Below are 6,161 nucleotides of genomic sequence, written 5' to 3' on the forward strand. Positions count from 1 at the left end.
AATTGACTGTTTTATTCACAGAGTGTTAAAATTCAGGCCACTTTTAGAGATGGTGAGATCGATGTCGCAGCGTCTCGCATAGATGTTGGTATTTGGATTATTATCAGTCGTTTTTCTGTTATCGAGTGTGAGGATAGTTGTAGACTGATTTCTCATAGATACAAAATATTATTCCTACCATCAACTATCATTGACAAGACTTCACGTGGAGTGAAAACGCTTATTTTGACTTCGTTGATTTTCAAAAGATATTGGATCGTACCCATGATGATGATTATTTAGTTGGTGTGTTTATTTTCGTTTTAGATGTTGAATTTTGTTATTATTATGTTGTTGATGTTAATATGGTTTAGTTTTTATTGTTTATGAAGATTTGATAGGTCGGGTTTTAAATGTAAGTCGATCTGGGACGTGATGTAGTTTACTCTCTGGAGAGCATCCTGTTCCTTCCTATGGCAGTCCATGTAATGATGTATATGATTCCGAAAAATGGGGTGCATATTCAACTGTAACATTCTGTCTGAGGGATAAACGGTACTGTCTGCTGAGTGTTGTTAAACTGTATATTATTGTTTATTTGTTCTGTCTAGCTGATTATGTGTGACATGTTTTAATTTAATGGTGTTAATTTGAGTTGTGAATTATCCGGTGAGATTGCTAAAAGCTTTTATGCATCTTGGAGACGCTGTGATCAGGATGGAACGACTTCATCATCAATTCGATTTAAGATAATAGATGACGAGTAAGTATATCTCAAACTATATGTTTGAAGTCTAACTAACTAATTCTTAACTACATTGTTTGTCAAAATATAGGAAATTTATGCTTGAGTGTGTTGCACACGGTGAGTTGGCAACTGAAATAAGAGATAAGTGTAGAGAATATGAAGGTCCCTTTGCTATATGTGTGTTAACCGATTGGTGTGTAGCAATTGACGGGGGTATGTTTTCTGATGATATATCTATATGTTATTTATAAAATCGTAGTATATAATGTACAATATTCTAATATATATATTTTAGAGAATGTGTCTATCAAGGATAAATTTAAACCGTTATGCATCTTGGAGACGCTGTGAGATGATGGAACGACTTTATCATCAATTCGATTTAAGATAATAGATGACGAGTAAGTATATTTCAAACTATATGTTTGAAGTCTAACTAACTAATTCTTAACTACATTGTTTGTCAAAATATAGGAAATTTATGCTTGAGTGTGTTGCACACGGTGAGTTGGCAACTGAAATAAGAGATAAGTGTAGAGAATACGAAGGTCCTTTTGCTATGTGTGTTAACCGATTGGTGTGTAGCAATTGACGGAGGTATGTTTGTTTTCTGATGATATATCAATATGTTATTTATAAAATCGTAGTATATAATGTAACAATATTCTAATATATATATTTTAGAGAATGTGTCTATCAAAGATCATGATGATGATGGTGTGTCCCGTTTTATCACTGATTCACCGATTGCTAAAATTTTAACCTTGCACAATAGGTAAGTATGTTTCTCTGTGTTGTCTAAATTGATTTATGAAGAAGAAAAAACAATATTTATATCTGTTTAAATTGCGTAACAGTAATTTGCCAACCTTATGTATATCTGTTTTTTGTTATTAAAATTTCAAGATTAGGGAGAGATTAGATGGACTGGATACAGATGGTGTCTAATGGATTGGACCGAGTATAAAGATTCAAAATTGATAATCTATATGCATTATTAGTTTTGTTAGACATATTTTTTGATATTTACAAGTCTGTTTTGCAATTATTAATAAATAATAATTTATTCTAATTTCGGTTTAAATTACTGATCCTTCTTCCCAACCATTTCTTTGATTTTTTCAAAACATTATCCCCATGGCTACATATAACTTTGTTGATGAGTTACATGCATCGAGACGAGATTGGAAAATCCGTGTCAAAGTTTTGAAAAGATGAAATAAACCTGATTGACAAGGCTTACCAGGGATGAATTTCATTTTAGTCGACGAAAATGTAAGTATTATCTAATATGAATATATAACTGTTTTGTCTATATTAATTGTTTGTTTGATCTCTTTTCAAAATTCATTGTATATAGGATTGCAGAATTAATGCTTCATGTGGTAACCTCGCCTTTCCATATTTTTACCGTGTTGGGACTGAAGGACCGTGGTTTGAATTGTATAAATTCGGCTTGATATCATTTGAATGGAAGATTGAGAAAATGACAACGAGACACAATTATCATATCGTTCTCACTACTGAGACAGAAGTCTCAAGCCTACGACCATTGACAATGGATCCCTTTATGAAATTTGTCCCTTTTAGTGAGATATACAAAGTTTCTTACGCTCAGTTGTATCATGTTGGTAAAATTAACTTATAATATTCGTTTTAGTGTTTTCATCTATAAATTTGTACATATGTAGAAAAAAAAATATATGAAGTTCATTTATGATAAAATTTTCTCTCATAATTGATTTGTAGAACTCATTGGTGTGATGGAAAATGTTAGCAACATTGAAACAGAAAATAACTCTGATGGAGAGATTGTTCAGAAAATAACTTTCACCATCACAGATCTCGAGTAAGTTATATTTTCTCTCACGATCACTATGTCTTGGTAACAAAGTTTGTAATTTAAATTGTTTAAATCAAAGGGATGTGAAGTTGAAATGTATCGCATACGGAGAATGTGCCGCTGATATCGAAGAAATAACCAAAGAATTCACTGGTCCTTTTGCGGTTTCTGTTTTAACCGATTGGAGTGTAAATAAAAAAGAAGATATGGATAATCAAGCATATGTCATTATTATTTTCATTTTGTCCCATATATGTTTTCTATTGCATGTATATTTCCTATAAATCATTTTATGCGTGTAGATGAAATAACTATCCATTCACATGAAGCAATTGGTTTTTCCTGTCTTCTCCTTGATCCTAACACTGATGATGCCCTGATTTTTAAGAGAAAGTAAGTAATGTGAAAATGATAATTGGAGAATTTTGTATATACAACAACCTTACAATAAGTATATGTCTCTTATACTTCCAGGATTCGGGAGAGGTGGAGCACATTTTAGACACAAGTCGGAACAAGGATAAAAAAGCACTCCTAAACCAAATATATATAACAATACTTAATGGAGTAGTGTTCTCTTAATTTCTTTGTATAAATATTTATATAACTTAAAGCTTGCGTGTTGGATCTTATTATTTCTTTTGATATTTCTTTTAATTATATTTTTCATCTACAATTTAATTATTCTTTATTATTATTACTAATTATATTTGGTAGTTGTTTATTATAATATTACTTAATAGGTACATACGATTTTAAATAATCTAATATATGATTGATATTAATCGATTTAAAATAATAATAATAGATATTTAGTATTTTTATGATTTATGTTTATACAATATTTTAGTCTCAATTATTGAATATAAAAATGTGATGATTATATTACAAGAATTTCTAAAATCAAATTATAATAAGATTTGTATGTTGATTGTGTCCGCGCGCCGCGGACAGATACCTAGTTATGGTGGTAAATATATTCTTAGCTTCTAGTTTTGCCTGCTGCATGGTGATTTTTAAGAGAAATCAACGTCTCGCCTGTTTCAGACAAAGAACTCTCATCTTTCTCTACGTATGTATAATTTGTCTAATTAGTTAACTGAATGTTATGCATGTAAACAAAGTGTAAATCGATGTGTATATATAACTGTGTATTTGATTACAAGAAAAACAAAATTATTCAGTGTACATATTATTATACTAGGAAAACTGGATTTTTCAGGCTCCGACTTTTGGAAAATGTTAAATCGATACATAAACTTATGTACGGTGCTTTAACATACTCAATCTATATTAATATGTAAAATTCATCCTTAATCTTTGTTTTGTGCGTAAAACAATTATTAACCAGACGCTGTTAAGTGCTCTGTCAAATCTTGTCTACGTGTTGTCCACGTAAGAAATGACATCGTTTTGGGCTTCTTCGGTTTCAGAAAAAAAATATGAAACTATGTTTTTTGGATAATTGGAAAATTGATTTAAAAGGTTGTCGTTTGCTAAATATAAATAGATAAAAAATCTAACTTGAAAAAATGCTAAAGTCGCGAGCAAGTTTCTCAACAAGTGTTGTAAGTCCAAAATCCGATATCTAGACACATGCAAAGATAAGACCAACTTAAGTGTCCTGTATAAGATGTTGGGAATCAATCCAAAGTTCCACATCGGAAGTTTAGACTAATATGGTCTAGTATATAAGTAATGTCTAACTCCAATTAGTATGAGGCCTTTTGGGAAGGAGCCCAAAACCAAATCTGTGCGGGCTTTACCAGTTGGGCCCAAAGTGGACAATATCATACTAATTGGGGAGTTGGACATGAGCTTAGAAAAGCCCAATAAATGGACCTGGAGAAGTGAGATTGGACTGAATGTTCGGTGTGGGAGAGAAACCCTCAAGGTGACCTTGCGATTAAGAAGTACAAGATGATACTAAGTATCGCTGTAGGTTGGAGATCAAGAGTTATAGGATCTTTGGCTTGAGAGGGAGATTGTTGGGGATCAATCCAAAGTCCCACATCGGAAGTTTAGACCAATATGGTCTAGTATATAAGTAATGTCTAACTCCAATTAGTATGAGGCCTTTTGAGAAGGAGCCCAAAACCAAATCCGTGCGGGCTTTACCAGTTGGGCCCAAAGCGGACAATATCATACTAATTGGGGAGTTGGACATGAGCTTAGAAAAGCCCAATATAAGAATCATAACATGTAATAGGTTTCATAAGTTGAGGGGACTCAGACCTTAGCCCTGAATGCCTCATCGAGCAAAATATTGCTCATCTTGATATCTGTATGAACATAATGGGGTTTAGTATGTTCATGAATATATTCTAACCACCTTGATGCGTCAAGTGCAATCTGATTCTTCATTATCCAAGACAGTGGGGTACTGCCTTCAAGATGATCTCAGACAGATACATACAAGTATGCACATCACAAGAAACACAAGCACGACTCCAAGACCACCAACAATCCATATATAAGGCACATGACAACTCTTGGCAGTGTGATTCACCTGATCAGCTTTTCCAAAACTGGAAAACACATATAAAAATGTGAGCTTCACACTAAAAATAGAAACTTGAGATTCAGATTAAGAACAAAAAGACAACATAAATCAAAACCTGAGATATTGTAGGCGTAGGAGAAGGTGCAGGAGGGTTTATCTTCTTCGTCTCATAAGGCTCTCCAGGTACTTGACAACAACAAAACCAAGACATCAAATTGTTATCTTAAACCCCTAATTTCTCAAAATTGAAGATTCTTTACCGGAATCAAGCGGACTGTAATTAACATCTCCGGTTGAGATATTATCAAGATTCGAGATTCTCCATACTAACACCAAATCGACTCGAGAGCGATTGAACACTGTCTCCATAGATGGCCACATAGCTCATAAAGTAGTTCCAGAGACCACTCGAGCATCCACGGAGACGCTGCACAGATACCACCGAGACGTGACGAGCTTCTCTAGTATTCTTCGGTGGAAACGCAAGACCAAAATAAGCAGAAACCACAGCATCGTAGACGTAGCCACGATTTTGTCTGATTGTGAATGTCGTTTTTGTTACGTATTGATGAGGTGTCGTGCTGATGACAAGAACAATTCTTCCTCACATAGATGTAACCGTTGGCGTCTCCGGCGACATCTGCGGTTATGACAGCTGGTAATGCGTCGAACATGCTTTAACTACGGAAAACGAAATCATTTTGTTTTTTTTTTTAAAACTGAGAAAATCCAATACAACGCCGTCCTTATGTGGCATACACGTTGGCCTGGTTCAAAGAAAAGTTAACAGCGTTTACTAAGAAGTTGGTTTGTACCATAAAAAAGAAGATTAAGAATGAATTATAGATTGAGTATGTTAAAGCACCGTACATAATTTTAAGTATATATTTAACATTTTCTGAAAGTTCCAGCTTGAAAAAGCCAATTTTGCTATTATACTACAGTAAAGTGATAGTTAATTCGACCAGGACGGGTTGATGTTTTTAAACCGGCAAGAAAATGGAAGCGAAACAGATACGGATAATTTTTGATTCGGTTAGTTAAAAAACCAGTATTAGGTTTAAATCATAAACCCAAAACAAGGAGTC

The 6,161-nt window shown here is 33.5% G+C and overlaps 1 long non-coding RNA gene across 1 annotated transcript; it reads right to left on the bottom strand.

Moving 5' to 3' along the window:
• Positions 1 to 4,884: 4,884 nt before the first annotated feature.
• LOC112089977 lies at positions 4,885 to 5,521 on the bottom strand. Its single transcript, XR_002901337.1, has 3 exons — positions 5,334 to 5,521; positions 5,189 to 5,259; positions 4,885 to 5,098 (listed from the first exon to the last, which is right to left on the bottom strand). It is a non-coding gene; the product is annotated as an uncharacterized LOC112089977 (long non-coding RNA).
• Between the last annotated feature and the right edge of the window lie 640 nt (positions 5,522 to 6,161).

The sequence above is a fragment of the Eutrema salsugineum genome, unplaced genomic scaffold (genome assembly GCF_000478725.1).
Source record: "Eutrema salsugineum unplaced genomic scaffold, Eutsalg1_0 scaffold_11, whole genome shotgun sequence".
Classification (NCBI taxonomy): domain Eukaryota; kingdom Viridiplantae; phylum Streptophyta; class Magnoliopsida; order Brassicales; family Brassicaceae; genus Eutrema; species Eutrema salsugineum.